The sequence below is a fragment of the Bicyclus anynana genome, chromosome Z (genome assembly GCF_947172395.1).
Source record: "Bicyclus anynana chromosome Z, ilBicAnyn1.1, whole genome shotgun sequence".
In the NCBI taxonomy this organism is placed as follows: Eukaryota; Metazoa; Arthropoda; class Insecta; order Lepidoptera; family Nymphalidae; genus Bicyclus; species Bicyclus anynana.
Window position 1 is genome coordinate 14,078,980 of NC_069110.1, and position 18,580 is coordinate 14,097,559.

The 18,580-nt window shown below is 36.8% G+C and overlaps 1 protein-coding gene across 1 annotated transcript in view; it reads right to left on the bottom strand.

Annotated features, from left to right (window-relative positions):
* LOC112047820 (abnormal cell migration protein 10) overlaps positions 1-11,874 on the bottom strand; it is a 131,446-nt gene extending 119,572 nt beyond the window's left edge. Inside the window, exon 1 of the mRNA XM_052890565.1 lies at positions 11,667-11,874. The gene's annotated coding sequence lies outside the window, so the exon portion shown is untranslated. The remainder of the gene's footprint in view (positions 1-11,666) is intronic.
* Positions 11,875-18,580: the final 6,706 nt, after the last annotated feature.

Sequence of the window (18,580 nt, forward strand, 5' to 3'; positions counted from 1 at the left end):
ATTAGTTATATAGTTTCGGAGATAATACAAAATTTCTGAAAGTCCCAGAAATGCCGCTTTATGACGCCCCGCGGTTTCAATTACGTGGTTCCCGTCCCAGTGTGAATATGAGGACCTACAGCTGTAGAAAGCTACATTATTTGCCACTCGCAAATAATGTAGCTTTCTATTGGTAAAAGAATTTTCCAAATCGGTCCAGTAGATCCAGAGATTACCCCCGACAACCACACAAACTTTACCTCTTTATAGTATTAGCATAGAAGTCGCTTGGGAAATTATAGTCTTTTGGTCATTGCACCACGCTCAAAAGGCTGGACCAATTTTGCTGAGGGTAGGGATAGGATAGGGGTAGGGAAGGGGTAGGATAGAGGTAGGGTAGGGGTAATTTAGGGAAAGTGTAGGATAGGGTAGGGTAGGGTACGGATAAGGTAGGGTAGTGTAGGGTAGGGGCAATTTAGAGGTAGGGGAAGGATATGGAAGGTATAGGGTAGGGGAGGAGTAGGATAGGGGTAGGGTAGGGTAGGGGTAGGGTACGGGTAGGGTAGGGGTAATGTAGGGGTAGATTAGGGGTAGGGTATGGATAGGGTACGGGTAGGGTTAGGGTAGGGGGAGGGTAGGGTTAGCGTTAGCGGTAGGGTAGGAGTAAGGTAGGGGTAGGATAGGGTAGACTTGGGTAGGCTTACGAGCAGGGTAAGGTAGAGGGAGAGAAGTTTACATCAATTTTTACGCGGACGAAGTCGCGGGCGTCGGCTAGTATGTAATAAAATTATAGATCGATTTTAATTATTCTTACGGAAAGCTACATTATCAAAGAATAATTTAAGCTATTCTCATTCGTACATGTATTTTATTCCCGTATTCCCACAGGAATAGTGACTACGCCGGTGAAATGTATTTCAGGAAACTAGGCATTGAACTTATTATTAAAAAAATCGGTTGTCTGTAAAGTCGGTTTACTTACGATAATTGAAAGTGACAACGTCATAATAAAATGCATTAAAATGGAATGGTTGCATTTTTCAAAAGAAGAACTTCGTTTTTCTAAAATACTGCTTAATAATCTTCATATACTTTACTTCTTGTAAAAAAATTTGGCAACCCTAGAGCAAGGGAACGACGCATGACGTCATCTATTTTCGAGTGTGCTCTGGCTCCATCGAATTATAAGACGTTGTCACGTCAAAATTTCTAATCTCACAATTCATTTTATGATAGATAAAATAATATAAGTACCATGAACAAAATTTATGCATTACAAGCCAGATAGAAATCTTCGTAATTTTTTCTGAAGTCGAGGGGAATAGACTGGTTTAAATAAAAAGTCAGTTAAAAACACGCTATCTGTTTATGATAAGCCAATCTAGTAGAATGTAGGATGCAGACTGCAGATTAACAAATCTTTAAAAGCAATTTCTCGTCTTTGTTAACCATCGCAGAGTTTAATTTTTACTCCATTAAAATTACCTACATGATTATAAAAATCAACGATCAAAAACACTACAAATATATATCAATTCTCGCAACTCTATACTGCTACCAAAAAAAGTTGTGAGATCCATGTATTACCAAGTCGATTACTTTATTCAGTCTGTACTTAAAGAACCTTCTGTTTCAAGATATTTCGTAATTAGCTTACAACATCACTTGCCATATCAAGGTGAAAAAAGTTTTCCTTCAACGTTTAAGACACGTGATAAAAAAAATCCTACAATGCATATAACTGGGAATCGGAGGCAGAGGCCACTGGGTTATTATGATAGTATCAATTTGTAATTTAAATAACCAAAGAATATTATTTTTGTATAGTAATGTATTCTAGATAGATAATGATCCCTTAACAATGTTTCGCCTCTTAGACTAAGACTACGAGTATATCTCAATCGTGATATGATACAGTTCTAAGCAGCTGTCACTATTGTGTTCGTGGCGCCAGACATCGATAACGCAGAACAACAGGGTTAACCCTTGATCTGTCTTTGTACTATAATAACACAGTACAAAGGAGAATGCTATATGAGTCTAGTATGTTTCTCACTCGTGTAAGTATTATGCGCTGCACTAAGGCCTCATTCGCACGAGAGTTGAAAAAGCGATGAGTTAAAACAAGACGTTAGAAGGCGTAGCGTATGTATTTAAATGTATGAAGTTGAATGAAGGTCTATTTCCATTGCCCAAAATTGAAAATGCAACACTGCTCGTTAAAAAAGCGCCGTAATTTAAAAACGATGTAGTGTGAACATATACTTTGGAATGCATTTGTTGTATTTCAACGCTTTTTTAACGTCTGTTAAAAAATCTCTCGTGCGAATGAGAACTAAGAGTTAACGAGCGCTTTCTGTGTTCTGTGATTTAACTATATCATTTTATTTGTTAAATCAATTTTCTTATTTAAAAACAAACAGTAGTAAATTATTATCGATAGGTAGGCTGCACATCACTAACATCTATAAAAACGAATGTGATAGCATTATCGTCCATCCCTTGCCCACGATGTCCGCAACTGCCACAAATTTACGTGTTTACTTAAACATGAAGCATTTCGTACTCATTATCGACCTTATTTATAAACATGGCTTAAGATTTAAACCTCAATTTTCTTTAAAGTAAACTGGACCTAATTACTACAGTTTAAAATTTACTTTACTTCGAAGAAAATTGAGGTTTAAATCTTATTCCATGTTTATAAATATGATCGTATGTGTCTATATTAGTCCGAGAGCCTGCATAGCCAGACATACTTCAGTTTAGGAAGGATGAAAGTTTATTAGCACATGCTAGAGGTAGCTTGAAGTTTAACTAAATGTTTCATGTTGAAGTAAACACGCAAAATCGTGGCAGTTGACATTATGGACAAGTGCAAAATGGAAGATGTTGCTGTTACAGACGTTATTACAGATGTTAGTGATGTACAGCCTATCTATCGATAATAATAATTGACTGCAGATTGTTTTAATAAGGAAATTTATTTAACAAATTAAAAATCTAGTTAGTTCACAGAACTTAGAACACTCGTTCTGAAAATCTGATATAAATTTTAAAATAACGATTTTTAGATGGTATTATTTCAACGTCTATTTGAGTAGTTGAAATTTGGTATTTAAGATAAGCTTACAGGATCTAATGTATACTAATATTATAAAGCTGAAGAGTTTGTTTGTTTGATTGATTGAACGCGCTAATCTCAGAAACTACTAGTCCGATTTGAAAAAATATTTCAGTGTTAGATAGCCCATTTTATCCCCGTACTCTTAAGGGAACGGGAACCACGTGGGTGAAACCGCGGAGGTGTCTACTAGTATTAATATATAAATCCAACTTTAGGTTTTCATGTTAAATAGATTTTGAGTTATTAAGGAGACAAAAGTGGCCTTAAATGATTCGTGTAGCTTTCTTGTCTACTCGTTTACTGGAATCTGCCTAAACGCTCCGTACTTCTCGATATATCTAGGTAGGTAGGAAGATAACTTAGGCTCTCGGTCTATATTTATCGCATACGATATTAATATAACAAAAGCGTACTGTTCGATGCGCCAGCGCCGGAAGCGGAGCATTAAACGCGTTAAAGTCAAGCGTGATCGATTACCGCCGGTTCATCGACGGACAATTTCCTTTATCGGGTCGCAAACTCTAATCAATTGCACTAAATGAATTAATACATTATGCCCATACAGTTATTATGAGATGCCACCCAGCTTGGAATCTTTTAGATAATAACATATATTGAAAATTTTAGGGATGATGACTTTTTTAATTGTAGATAAATTAAGAGTATGCTAATAGTAAAGCAATTTTATAAATGGAACAGGCTATCTGCGATCATTACTTTCGGAGCTACGGGGATTTAAAGGGTCAGGGATCCCTGAAAAACGCCCCATACAAAATGGTACGAACTTATGACGTCGTAGGCAATTAATGATCGTTAGATTTGTATGGGCGTTTAAACAAAATTACTAATATCTTTGTTATTTATGCATTTATGTTTATAGTTCATATATTAAAAATGTCACATTTAACGTAAGGAAGCTAAAACTGTATGAATTTTCATCTAATTACGATAAAATATTTTTAGTAGATTTTAAAATTTTATAATCTTATTTATTTTGCAAATAACCAGTCAATCTTTGCTTTTTATGTATAAATTAGTTAACATTGACCTTATTTACCCGAATGTATCATAAAAATCAATATATTCAAACCTAGTCATCATCCCCATTGCACTAAATGAATTAATACATTATGCACATACAGCTATTATGAGATGCCACCCAGCTTGGAATCTTTTAGATAATAACATGGAATTGAAAATTTTGAAAAGTCCCCGTAAATTGTAATTGATGAAGTGTAATTATATATTTTTGTGTGATATTTTTGTATTTAATTTACGTTTCTGTCTTTTTTTTATGTTTGTCGATGTTAGGGGCGCTCCGCACGTCTCGATACCGTCCAAACGTCACCTTAATGTCTCCACGGAAGATCAGCGCGGTGTCCCCACAGACACAGCAATATGCTGAGTGGAGACCCTTTTAGGATCACATCATGCAAGTTGCAATGTATTTAATTTATTGTTTTTTTTTCTCTCTTTTCTTTGTATGATGTGTGTTCTAAATAACCTTTTCTTTCTTTCTTTGTAATTTTTTTTTTGCATGTAATACAACCTCCACAACATTTTTTTTTCTTTACAAGTTAGCCCTTGACTACAATCTCACCTGATGGCAAGTGATGATGCAGTCTAGCAGTCCAAGATGGAAGCGGGCTAACTTGTTAGGAGGATGAAAATCCACACCCTTATCGGTTTCTACACGGCATCGTACCGGAACGCTAAATCGATTGGCGGTACGTCTTTGCCACGGCCGAAGCCTCCCACCAGCCAGACCTGGACAAATTAAGAAAATCTTAATCTGCCCAGCCGGGGATCGAACCCAGGACCTCCGTTTTGTAAATCCACCGCGCATACCACTGCGCCACGGAGGCCGTCAAACATTACAAGTATATAAGATTAGAACGATTAAAATATTGTACCGCGGTAGTTACTGAAATAAAAATAATTATAGAACAGCCGATTTAAAAATTCATAAAAATTTAAAAGCTATCCTATCGTATCCTATCAATTAGTTTCATATCATTTAATACTGCACATTGCAAAATTGGTTTCACATATAATCCGATTGCATTTTAAACCGCTTTGAATGGTTTTGAAACTTATATTAAGCTAAAAGCATATTTTTTTAATAAAAGTAAAAAAATATACTTCCTAGATAAGTGAATTTTGCTGATATTAAAAATGTAACGTAACAGTTTTAGAGTAGGAACTGTTTACATTGTACACTAACGGACGCCCGCGACTTCGTCCGCGTGAAATTTAGTTTTTCACAAATCCCTTGGGAACCATGGATTTTTCGGGATTAAAAGAGTAGATTATTTCCATTCCAAATTTCAGCCAAATCGGTTCAGTAGTTGCGGCGTTAAAGAGTAACAAACATCCATACAAACTTTTGCGTATACTATTAGTAGGACTAACTATAAGCCTATAAAGCCTATGACACTCACAAATATCGTAGCTTTATATTGGTAAAAGGATTTTCAAAATCGATACAGTTGATCCAGAGATTATCCCCTACAACACCACAAACTTATTGTATTAGTATAGACTACGGAACTTCGGCGATTATGCCTGCGATAAATTAAGTTTTTTACAAATCCTGCGCGAACCATGTATTTTTTAGGATAAAAAGTATGTGTCAATTCAGATTATCTATTTTCATTCCACATTTCAGCCAAATACATTGAGTTTTTGCGTGAAAGAACAAACATCCATACAAACTTTCACATTTAAAATATTAGTAGTATTGTAGCCTTGAAATAACCAGACTTTCGTTTTACAAAAGACCACGGCTCAGAGATTTTACAAATCTGAAAGCCCATGTTCTTAGCATAGCTAAGTACGGTAGGCAACTAGAGTTGGAGTTAGAGTTTTATGAGTTACAACCATAGATTGGATACACTCAATAATTATAAACTATTAGATATGGTATTGGCGCATCGAACTGAGGCGACCAAAGTCATCCAATTGGCTTAATTTCATTTAGTCGCATAGTAAACAACGAAAGTTAAACTTCTGGACACAATAAAAATTTAAATTCTGTGTTCAAAAAAAGACTATTGCATGAAATTATGAATGTGCCAGTTTCAAAACTGCATAAAAACTTTTCGTTTGACCTAATATAAAATTTTAGCTAGGACCAAACGAAACTGAAAATGTAAAGTAGGCCAATAGATGTGTCCCGAAGTTTATTTGAGCATAATAATTTTGAAATATTGTCTACAATGCCGAATATTTTGTTCAAGAAGTGTAAAAACTATATGTATATACAATATACATAAAGTTATATAATGTGACTAAACATATATTGGAACACTTTTGCGGTGATGTAGGCACGATTTCTAATAGTAAAAAAATCATTGGATAAACTAGTACAATAGCAATGCAGTGTTAATTCCTTATTTTCAAAATCAAAAAATCATTTATTTCAAGTAGGCTCAGTTTACAAGCACTTTTGACACGTCAGTTGACTATTTGTAAAGATTCTACCACCGGTTCGGAAGGCAGGTTCAGATAATAGCCTGCCTCGTGTAAAAGTAAAGGAAGGTTTTTACAGGAAAAAGAACTGCGATGTGCTTTACTATTTAACATATTCCCAAGTATTATTTATGTATACAAATATACCAGATACTATTTGGTTAACTTACTGAAACTTTAATTTGTATTGTATAATGAACTCTATGTTACAAAATTTAAGGTCAAATATCGTATACGTTATGATATTTCAATGGGGGAGGAGACCCTCCTTCGTGACTCATCGGTACCAGCTGGCGTGCTTAGGGCGTCTGCATACCTAGACACTGCCAAATGATATATTACAAGGGGCATTGCACACGCGATACTCTTTTGCAACTTGTGAGTAATCAGAACGGTAGAAAAGCTTGTAAAAAGTTCATTCTGGCTATTTAACTTTTTACAAGCTTTTCTACCGTTCACTACCGGTAATTAACTTGCTTGAACTTGTCTTCGACCAGTGCGTGTTGCTAATAATGACCTACGGATCCGAGACTTAGTCGCTGACTATGGGCCTTATTAGAAGGCTCCAAGTCACTCAGCGGACGATGGAGCGAGCTGTGATCGAATCAGGAACGAGGAGATCCGCAGACGAACCAGTCACTGACATAGCTCAACGAGTCGCGAAGCTTAAGTGGGCAGGCCTCATAGTTCGAAGAGCCGATGGACGTTAGGGTCCCCAGGTGCTGAAATGGCGACCCGGCACCGGAAGGCGCAGTGTTGGTCGGCCCCCTACTAGGTGGACCGAGGATATCAAGCGGGTTGCAAGGAGTCGCTGGATGCTGGCGGCTCGAGACCGTTTAATTTAAAAAATAAATTCAAAATTCATTTATTTCAAGTAGGCTTAGTTTACAAGCACTTTTGAAACGTCAAGCTTGACAATGTGTAAAGATTCTACCACAAGTTCGGGATGCAAGTTCTGAGCCGGTCTTTTAACCTAACACATATGCTATTTTTCATCCCGGGAATTGTAAAAAACTGGATTCCACGCGGACGAAGTCACGGGCGTCTGCTAGTGATATATAAATATGAGACATAATGTTTAACTTTTGTTTTACACAACGAAAAGTTTTATAAGTGCGCTTTATCAATATATAAATAGTCAAATAAGTGGTCTCATTCCATAGTTTTAATAAAAACAATGTATTGGATTTTTTCAGTATTGACATTGTTTTACATTTTTTTTTAAGATGCACGCAACGTCATTACACTACATTAAAAGTGCTTCAAACAAAGACGAGCCACAAAACAAAAAGGGACGAACCCTAACCGAAATGAGCACAACATGACAGTCCTTTTGTGACTCCTTGTCCCGTGAAATGCCTCATTTGCAGTCTACCTTCTACGAGAACTAAAACATAAATATTAAAGGACATTAATCTAAAAAACATTTTTGAGCTTTATAATTCGATGACATTGTTTGTAGTCCAGTCAAATTAATCCTTAAAATAGAAGTAAGGTTACAAATAATTCTTATAGAGCTAAAAATTGGTATGAATGTTCAGAATACTATTATAAATGAATTGTGAAAAGTCCCTATCAATTCCCTTGTGATTAAATTATTGATGGTGAAAGTTTGCAATAGGTTTTTCGCGTTTTTCAGCTAAACGGTAAGTTTTATAGCAAAAATAGTTAGGATAAAAATTGTAGATCATCCGATTCTCTACAAAAAATGTATCTACACTTTTTTTCCTAAGTCTTGCCATTTCCGTGATACAGCGGTTGAAAGAACTGTAAAAATGATTTTATTCGTAATATGGCAAGCTACCCAAGCTACCCATATACTACCCTACTCCTACCCTACCCCTATCCTACTTTTGAGGTAAATCACTTGGAGGTTTGAAAAATCTATAATAGCCGATTCTTAGACTTACTGAATATGCATAAAAAAAATCATAAGAATCGATCAAGCCGTTTCGCAGGAGTATGGAAACGAACAATGAGAACATGGATCTTGAAAAACACGTTGTATGTATTTTTTTAGGAAAAGTTTGATGAAATTCGTGGCAGAGCTATTGACTTCTGTCGATACGCGTTTGACAGCTGCACTATGCATTAAATCACTGCTGAGCTCGAGTTTTCTCTCAGAATGAGAGGTGTTAGGCCAATAGTCCACCACGAAATGCCCAAATTGGCCCAAAAAAATGGCTCAATGCGGATTGGCAGACTTGACACACGCAGAGAATTAAGAAAATTCTCTGGTATGCAGGTGTTTCTCACGATGTTTTCCTTCACCGTTTGAGACACGTGATATTTAATTTCTTGAAATGCACACAACTGAAAAGTTGGAGGTGCATGCCCTTACCGGATAGGAACCCACACCTTCCGGAATCGGACTGGGCTATCACGGCTATTCTTGTACATTATAAATGTGTAAAGGTTTATTTAAAAAAAAAAAAAAAAAAACATACATTACATTACATTGAAAAGCGTTCCGAGAGTTAAAATAAAAAAATAAACAAAAACAGTATACTCTCACAACATATAGTATCTTCATGTTACATCATAACACACAAATGAAAAGACAATTCGAATGAGACTCAGAAATAAGGGAGCCATCCAAAGCTCAGCTAGCAAGGGTTGCCTTTGTGAAAATGTACCAACAAACTTTCGTGTTTCCATTCGGGTAAATCTGCATAAGCGGTTAATCCTCTCGGCGTACCGTTGAATAGTATATAATACCAAAATGTACAATATCAACTTCTCAACACGACGCGCGACAACTTTGTGACGCTCCTAAAGTTTTGTAAACTGACGGTTATGTTCGTTAAACTACTAGCGGACAAATTGGGGTTTTCACAAATCCCACGGGAACCATTTATATTTTTTGGATAAAATGTAGCCTATGTGCTAGATAACCTCCTCTATCTTCCAGTGAATCCAGTGAAGTGTCCCATTAAAATCTATTCTGCCGTTCCGAAGATTAGTCCGGTCAACAGATAGACATACATACAGACAAAAACTATTTTTTCAAAATTTGAATGTACCCCTACGAGTACATTAAAATTTTTTTTAAATAATTAAAATATTTTTCAAGTCAATTATCTATGCCTTTATTAAAGAACTAGCGGTCGTTCGCGACTTCGTACGCCCTTAGACCACTTTAATCCAGCCCTTAAAAATGGAGTAACATGAAAAGGACCTATACTGTAACCTGCCCAGGAGTATGAAGAATAATTTTACTGATTGCATTTTTGGCATCAGTATCGATTACTAATAAGTTTTTTTTAATTTTATAACCCTATTTATGCTAATTAGTCGTTTGTTACATCGAATTTAAGCCGAATTAGGCTTTAGCCAATTTAGACTTCTGCTTTTCTTCGTGCTTGAAGGTCCAGTCCAAACCTATCAAACATACATAACAAGTAACTTGAGATGATAAATACATTACTTCATTAAGCAACCCCTTAACCATTTGAACCCAAAATTCCACATTCGAAGAACCAAATAATTGCTACAATCAAACAGAACTCGTCAATGGTCTACGATTACCAGATAATAAAGGGTTGATCACATTGCTAGTTAACCAATTATGTGACCATTTTCCACGAAAATAAACTCTTCGAAAATACGGACTTTTAGAACTCTGTTACAAATAAATATGTACAAATCGAATGAAGTGATCTTTAGAGTAGGTAGGTAAAATGGGGACTTTAAACATCTTTAAGTACTCTCGAACTTTGAACTCATGACATGCTTCAGCTTTCCAGTTTTCCAAAATCTATTCGGCACGAGATACTCTACAGCATCGTTTCCCAACCTGTGGTCTGCGGACCCCAGGGGGTCCGCGAGTATGTGTATGGGGGTCCGCGGAGCCGTCTCTGGATCATACATAAATGCTAATATCTCGTAATCGCTACGCTTACTTAAAGCGAGCAGATTTTTTCTTTTCAGATGAGAGACTAACTAACACAGATATTAGAAATGATGCAAATTTGCATGCATATGTTTTTTTTTTATTTTGTTTACCTCTGCCGTCGCACACTACATTTGAAGTAATATTTGAAGTATTGAACAACTTTATTCCACTCATGAAATTACTTGTAAGAAGTTTGTGGCAGTTAGTACCCATGGTGCTCGGGCTATGACCGGGTACTGTTTATTTTACAAAGGGGTCCGTGAAAACTGTGCTTGATTTCCTAGGGGTCTGTGGCTGAAAAAGTTTGGGAAACGCTGCTCTACAGGGTGATAACTGACATCAAGGCCTACAAAATTACCAAATTTTAGTATGTATACTAGCCGAAGTTTTACGGTTTATAAGCTAATATACCTACCTATCTACCTAACTTGTCTAATTTTTGTACAAAACACAAAATTCCTTAAGTACCTACATTCAGTGCAATTTAAAAACACAATTGATTGTACAATTTCGATCAGTAGGATAGGGGTAGGGTACGGGTAGGATAGGGGTAGAGTAGGGGTAGGATAGGGGTAGAGTAGGGGTAGGGAAGGGGTAGGGTAGGGGTAGGGTAGGGGTGGGGTAGGGGTGGGGTAGGGGTAGGGTAGGGGTAGGGTACGGTAGGGGTAGGGTAGGGGTAGGGCAGGGGTAGGCTAGAGGTAGTTGAAAGTTTACATCGATTTTCACGCGGGCGAAGTCGCGGGCGTCCGCTAGTACTGTATATACATATTTTATACTGTAAGTATATATGTTATAATAACTTTGGTTTTTTAATAGCGACTATTATTGGTATTTTGATGCACTAGTGCCCTATCTCTAGTATAAAATGTCGTTGGCAGTCATCATACCTACTAAAAATTTAAATTATTTATGTAGGTACCTATTCTTATAGGTAGGTAAATACAGATAGGTGCGTGGGTAGATACCAAAATGCGTGTAGGTAGATAGTATTTACCTATTTCTCTAAATATAAAATTTAAGTAAGTATGTATCTTCAAATAATAGGTATTAATACATTAGTAAGTAGGTAGCTACGTAGGTAAGTAAGTACTTAAGTACTATATTGTGCATCTTAAAGCTGGAAGTCTCCGTCGAAGAGAGCACTGAGCGTAAACATTTATAACATTATCAGTAAACTAACAATTAAACACTTACTAAGTATGCCGGCAACGTTCCAGTTAATGTACTAAGTCCCAGCTCACTGTTCATAACATGTAAATAAATAAACGTCCAAACGGATGGCGTTTTTTGTACACTAAACTAATCGATGTGTATAAAATTCACCGATACACGTTTTGGGTGGCATGACTCACGGAAACGCAGACCGATTGTCGTCTATTCTATGCCTCAACTGCGGTACTTCGTTCGTACGGACTACGGGAGTCAGTGTACTCAGAATGCTCGAGCTTTGCTTATACCGAACGTTATTTTTCGGTACGACTACGATGCGACATAGCGTTAGAGTTGTATGCTCTATACTATCTCGTTCTCATCCCTAGCGTATGTCTTGTACCGTGTCGTTCTCGTAGGGTGGAAATATTGGTCTAAAGTTGTGTAGGCGGAAGCGAAGCGTACTATGGTAGTAACGTCCTGACTCCTGTACAAAATATCTGCGTATTTGAGAACGTGCAGCGACATCTGTAAGCAAAAATGGAACTATTTGGTCTGTCATTTGAAGTGCCATCTGTTTACTGTAAAAAATAATAATCTGAACAGAATGTATATTTACTTTACTTAAAATTATTATTGTTTGTTTGCATTTTTTTCATAATTGTTGTTACTTAATAATTAAAATATTGATAGGTTACCAATAATTTAATTACTATGACGACAGACAATAATAAATTACTATTGAAAGTGAAAGAAAAACGGACTCTTGTACAAAAGATCGGCGTATTTGAGAACGTGTAGCGACATCTGTAAGCAATAATGGAACTATTTGGTCTGTAATTAGAAGCGCCATCTATTAGCAGATTATTGCATAAAATAATAACATAATTACTATTTACTTTACATATATTAATCTATTATTATTTGTTTGTATTTTTTTTTAATAATTTTTAGATACTTAAATTCTAATTATTGTTAGGTTATAGTAATTATTATGACTAACAGACGATAATAAAGAAACAGCGCCATCTACAATCACATCACACACTGTGCCGTCAAATGACATTGTCTGTTTAGAAAAGAACCAACTATTTGCAAAGATGGTTTAAAGATGGCATTAACTTATAAAACACGAGGACGTCGTGATTTACCTATAGCTATCTATGAGTACCTAAAGTTTAGAATTGGCGTGTCACTACTTTAAAGTTGAACAAAATTGGATTTCAGCTTTTCACAAATCCCGCGGGAACCATGCATGTTATTATACATAAAACCTTCCTCTTCAATCACTCTATCTATTAAAAAAGAACGGATCAAAATTCGTTGCGTAGTTTTAAAGATTAGTCCTCAAAATAGGTAGGTAAGTAGGTCATTAATGCATTTTTGCCTAATATAAAGTGGGTGGTACTTTATATTAGGCAAAAACCACTAAATGATTCCTACAAATCTCATCATTACGAGTATTATCAACCGATGGACGTCCACTGCTGGACATAGGCCTCTTGCATGGTCTAGAATAGTAGAAGCCGCTATTCCCAGCTCCTACTAATCTTATATCATCATCATTATCAACCCATATTCATCATCATGCTGAGCTCGAGTATTCTCTCAAAATGAGAGGGGTAAGGCCAATAGTCCATCACGCTGGCCCAATGCGGATTTTCAGATTTCACACACGCAGATAATTAAGAAAATTCTCTGGTCAGGTCTCCTCACGATGTTTTTCCTTCACCGTTTGAGACACGTGATATTTTAATTTCTTAAAATGCGCAGAACTAAAAAGTTGGAGCTGCATGACCGGATTCGTACCCACACCCTCCGGAATCAGAGGCAGAGGTGGGCTATCCACTGGGCTATCACGGCTCTATATTACTAATCTAATATTAAATAATAAAGGCCACAGTCAGTTTGTCTGTTTTGATGTAGACAAAGGATGTTTCTACAAAACTCTTTCGGTGTCAATTAGACAATAACCGTGTCCGCCACTGCGAAACATCCGGATTGTATTTGTTTTGGTTGCTTTATGACTTTTAGAAGTACGAAACTAACTGGAAATTGAAACCATGACCTTGTACTCGGGTAGTTTTTTTTTTCATTTATTTAGGAAACAAACAGCAATAACATAAAAACAATAATTTACACATTTAATAAACACTTAAGCCAATTAAGTTTCCATAGAAAGATCGTACATACACAATTTAGGGAGTTGGCAACAAGACTTATTAATAGTAAACAAAAGTACAGAACAAATAACATAATAGAACAAAAAAAGAGGAATAAATGGATATACATATACCTACCTACTATTATATGTTATTTTTCCGATTTCAGTGGTGAGGAAAACCTAAATTTTAGACACAATTTTTTTGCTTTAGCTTTAGCTTGAGGCAACATAATATATACATTGTTTCCTATTCTGAGAATAATTCTGTCAAAAAAAGTTACTGCGCTCATGGCTCGATGACGAAAATACAGCTGTAACCCTTGCACTCCCTTAGGTTGAGGTCAAATCGATATCGAATCGCAGGTAATATGCTTGGAGGCCGTTGGATCAGCTTCCACCTTCACACAGGAAGTAAAACTATAAGAAATTGTAATGTTGTCATCAATTGTAAATTACAATGTTGTATGATTTTTTAAAAAGAGCAACTGTTGAGTTTCTTGCCGGTTTCTTCTCAGCAGAACCTGCCTTCCGAACCGGTGGTAGAATCTTTACAAATAGTCAACTGACGTGTCAAAAGAGCTTGTAAACTGAGCCTACTTGAAATAAATGATTTTTGATTTTGAGGTATTCGCTGGATGCAGGTGGCTCAGTTCGGAGTATCGTGATGTTTTGAAGTCCCTGGAAAAGGCCTATGTCCTGCAGTGTCCATCTGACGTCCATCGGCTGATACGATGGTGTTTCAACAACATGCAAGGTGGTGTTACAATCTTCTGCTGCGCTCGAGTAAATCTTAAAATCCCTCTTAGGCTCTTCTACTATTTTACGTAAGTTGGTTGCTTATCTATTGTTTTCAAATAATTCAAGGTTATATTATAGATTTGCATATTCTAAATCGCTACGAAAATAAATATAGGGTTTAGTGTCACAGATTTTGCATTCTCATAGGTAACCTAAAGTTGGAAGATACTACTCGTAGCGGAAGTATATTATGTTCATTAGAATGCTAGTACCGGCATGTTCCGAGTCCTTGGTTTCCAATGTTGAGGATAAATTGGCTTTGTCATTACCTTCGTGTATATATAGATAGCTACTGTTGTCATTTTTATTGTAAAAGAACACAATAAGATACCTATATTAAGTTAGTATATAGTTATTAAATCATGTCTTGGAATGGTGCCAAGAATACTGGCTGCAGTTCAGACTTGAACAGCCAGGCTTTTTATATATTCTTTACAAGTTAGCAATCTCATCTGATGGTAAGTGATGATGCAATAGATGGAAGCGCGCTAACTTCTTAAGAGTAGGGTGAAAATCCATCCCTTTCAGTTACACGACATCGTAACGGAACGCTAAATTGCTTGGCGGTAAGTCTTTACGGCAGTAGGGTGGTAATCAGCGAGACCTGGACCAATTAAGAAAATCTCAGCCGGGAACCCAGGACCTCCGTCTTGTAAATCCACCGCGCAATACCACTGCGTCATGGAGGCCGTCGATCTGGTTGATCAATGTTGATCTTTAGCGCAATAAATGAGCCAGCCCTTCTATCAACTAACGACAGAGAAATAATTTGGAGATTGTTAACAACACTGCGACTCGATAGCTCAGGTATATCTACTGTGGCTCAGGTGACTCCACGACAAAAGGATCAAATCACTCTCGGTCAGTGACGCATACTTTTACCTTACCGGTACAGCTTCTTCTGCTTCGTATGGCTGCCGTGGGTAGCCCGGCAGATAATATGAATGAAACGTAAAAGTAAGGCATAACAGTGACACGCCGTTTGCAGTTCGAGACAAACTTACTGCCTAGGTGCGCTATGGACTATCGTATCTTGTTATGGAGCTGAGACTCACCACTCTTCAATGGACTGGCGGATTAGGGGATGATGTTAAAGTAGAATAATGACCTTGATCTGGTCCGACGTCTTAATTACGTGCACTCTGATCAACTTGGTAGTAACACCACCTACTTTGCAATTCCAGGCTATCACATAGGTAGCGGTCAGTAGCGTAGCGTGCTTTGGAGGGACCCTGTATCAAAATTAATTAGGGGGCCCAATAGACGAGCGGAAAAATTTCTGAAAAATTTCTGAAAAAGCACCCAATTCCCTTATTCAAACCCAAAAAAATATTACATCATGTGTATGTTATAACAAACATTTTGGTACTCATTTTACATGTATTTTAGTTGTTAGTTGTTTTGTTTTTCTGAAAACACCAAACTAAGTGGGATTATGGATTTCATTTTTACTAATTTTTGCTTTCACACGTAAGGGGCCCTTGACGTCTGGACCCGTATCATTGATAAGGCTGATACGGCGGGCGGTAGCTACGCCCCTGGTAGAGGTCATCACACACACACACACAACAAGGCACTTGCCATCAAATCAATAATTGATGCCTTGTATTGATTGCCTCATTGGTTCCGGGATTAGCTGGTTCAGCTACCGACAATGAAGTCAGTGTTCATGTGGGACTTTTCTTACAAGAAAAAATATTAATAACAGCCTGGAGTTAGTGGTGTTGGTATACCCCCGTGCCTCAGAGAGCACGTAAAGCCGTCGGTTCTGCGCCTGATCTTCCACCGATCGTGTCGGTCTGCCGTCCGTCGGACTATGAAAGTGAATAGAGAGTGCACCTGTGCTTGCGCTCATACTTGTGCACTTTAATATCTGCGTACATGGTTAATCTCAGCATGAGATTGGCCGCCGGGGCCGAAAACAGAAAAAAACAATTCGTTTGGAAGCATAATAATTATTATGTAATTATAATGTAAAACATCTAAGTATAGACATATTAAATGAAAAGTGTAGACATTTGACACTAATCAATCAATCAATCAATTTATTTATTTGCAGATACATGCATTATATATACAGGTGGTCGGTAGATGTAGATGGTAAATGTATCTTGCCAAATGGCATGTACATTATTTATTAAGTATTTAATGATTCAAATGACAATTTCACCATTTAAAATATACATCTTTACAATAATTTAAAAAGTAAACATTTTATAATTATATTACTAAAAATAGTTACCTAGTGTGTATATTTTAAGAAATGTACAAAGCAGTAGTAGTGTAATAATGTTAAAAGTGTAGAACATTAACATTAAGAAAATGTACAAAATAGTAGCAGTAACTTTAAAATCAAAAAAATAAACTAAACAGTGAAAAATAATATCGTATGTGCTAGCTTCTGATCACTTTGAAGGCAGCGCCAAGCCAGTGACGTTTTAATTAAAGCCGTGTCTAAAAGATACACGAGAAAGAACTGTATAAATCCTAAAACTTTGTGATGCCACAGTACGGGCAATTTTATTTTCATTTCAACAAAAAATTACTGACCCGATTTTCATGAAAATTAAACGGGACCAATTTGGAAGTATACTCTTTCAAACAAACAAATAACTTTCAAAATTGGTTAAGAAATTACGAAATTATGAGGTAACAAACATTCGAATCGAGAACTGAGAACCTGTTCCTTTTTTAAAAGTCATTTAAAAATAGTATATCTTAATCTATGAGTTTAAGTAGTATGAGCATCATGATACTATTTTATAATCCGACAATTCCACGGAAAAGGAATCTACGTGGATGTAATCGGGTGGAGATGATTTGAATATTTTAATCCCAGGTAAACGCCAGAGACCGGAGTATTAAATGTTTAATCGTTGAGGTCAAAAAACTGGCTGTGGAAGCTGCCATTCGTGTTTTTATCAAAGCTCAATTGTATAGGACACACCGTTATTAATGCTAATCTCTTCAACGGAGTAAATATGCGGATAACGGTACCTATACCATTGTTATCGGATGTTTGACAAAATAGCTAACTAAACATACCATTTTTTTATTTATTTATAGTTCTTTACAAGTTAGCCCTTGGCTACGTCGTCATCAACCCATTTTCTTCTTTCTTCTGGGCCGTTTCCGCACTTAGCCATGTGATTGGCCGTTGTGCGTGTCATCAACCCATATTGGGCTCACTGCTGAGCCGTCTCTTCTCAGAATGAGAGGGTTAGGTCAATAGTCCACCACGCTGGCCCAATGCGGATTGGCAGACTTCACACACGCAGATAATTAAGATAATTCTCTGGTATGCAGGTTTCCTCATGTTGTTTTCCTTCACCGATTGAGATACGTGATATTTAATTTCTTAAAATGCACACAACTGAAAACTTGGAGGTGCATGCCCCGGACCGGATTCGAACCCACACCCTCCGGAATCGGAGGCAGAGGTCATATACACTAGGCTATCACGGCTCACCCTTAACTACAGTCTCACCTAATAGTAAGTGATGATGCAATCTAAGATGAAAATGAGGCTAACTTGTTAGGATACTACACGACATTGTACTGAAACGCTAAATCTATTAGCGGTACGTCTTTGCCGGTACGGCGGAAACTAGCCACTGCCGAAGCCTCCCACCAGCCAATAGTATAGCCATATCTACGAGTATATCTAGTACTCTTTTGATTGACACTTTTAAACACCGACTCCTAAAACACTATCTTTCGTCACTTCCTTAATTTGTACATTATACGTGTAATATGTGTGTATGTATGTTTGTTTTGTATGCAAAGATTTTATAATAGAGATATGTCAGTAGAGCGTCAAAACTAGTCGAATACAAGCAATTCAATTAATTGATTTAATTGAATTAATTGAAACAAATCTCACTAATGTTTTAAAGGCAAAAGTTTGTGTGTAGTGTGTGGGTATGATTGTTCCTAATTTACGCTGCGGCTAATGGATCGATTTAGTTGAAATTTTGAATGTATTTCCATTCCTTGA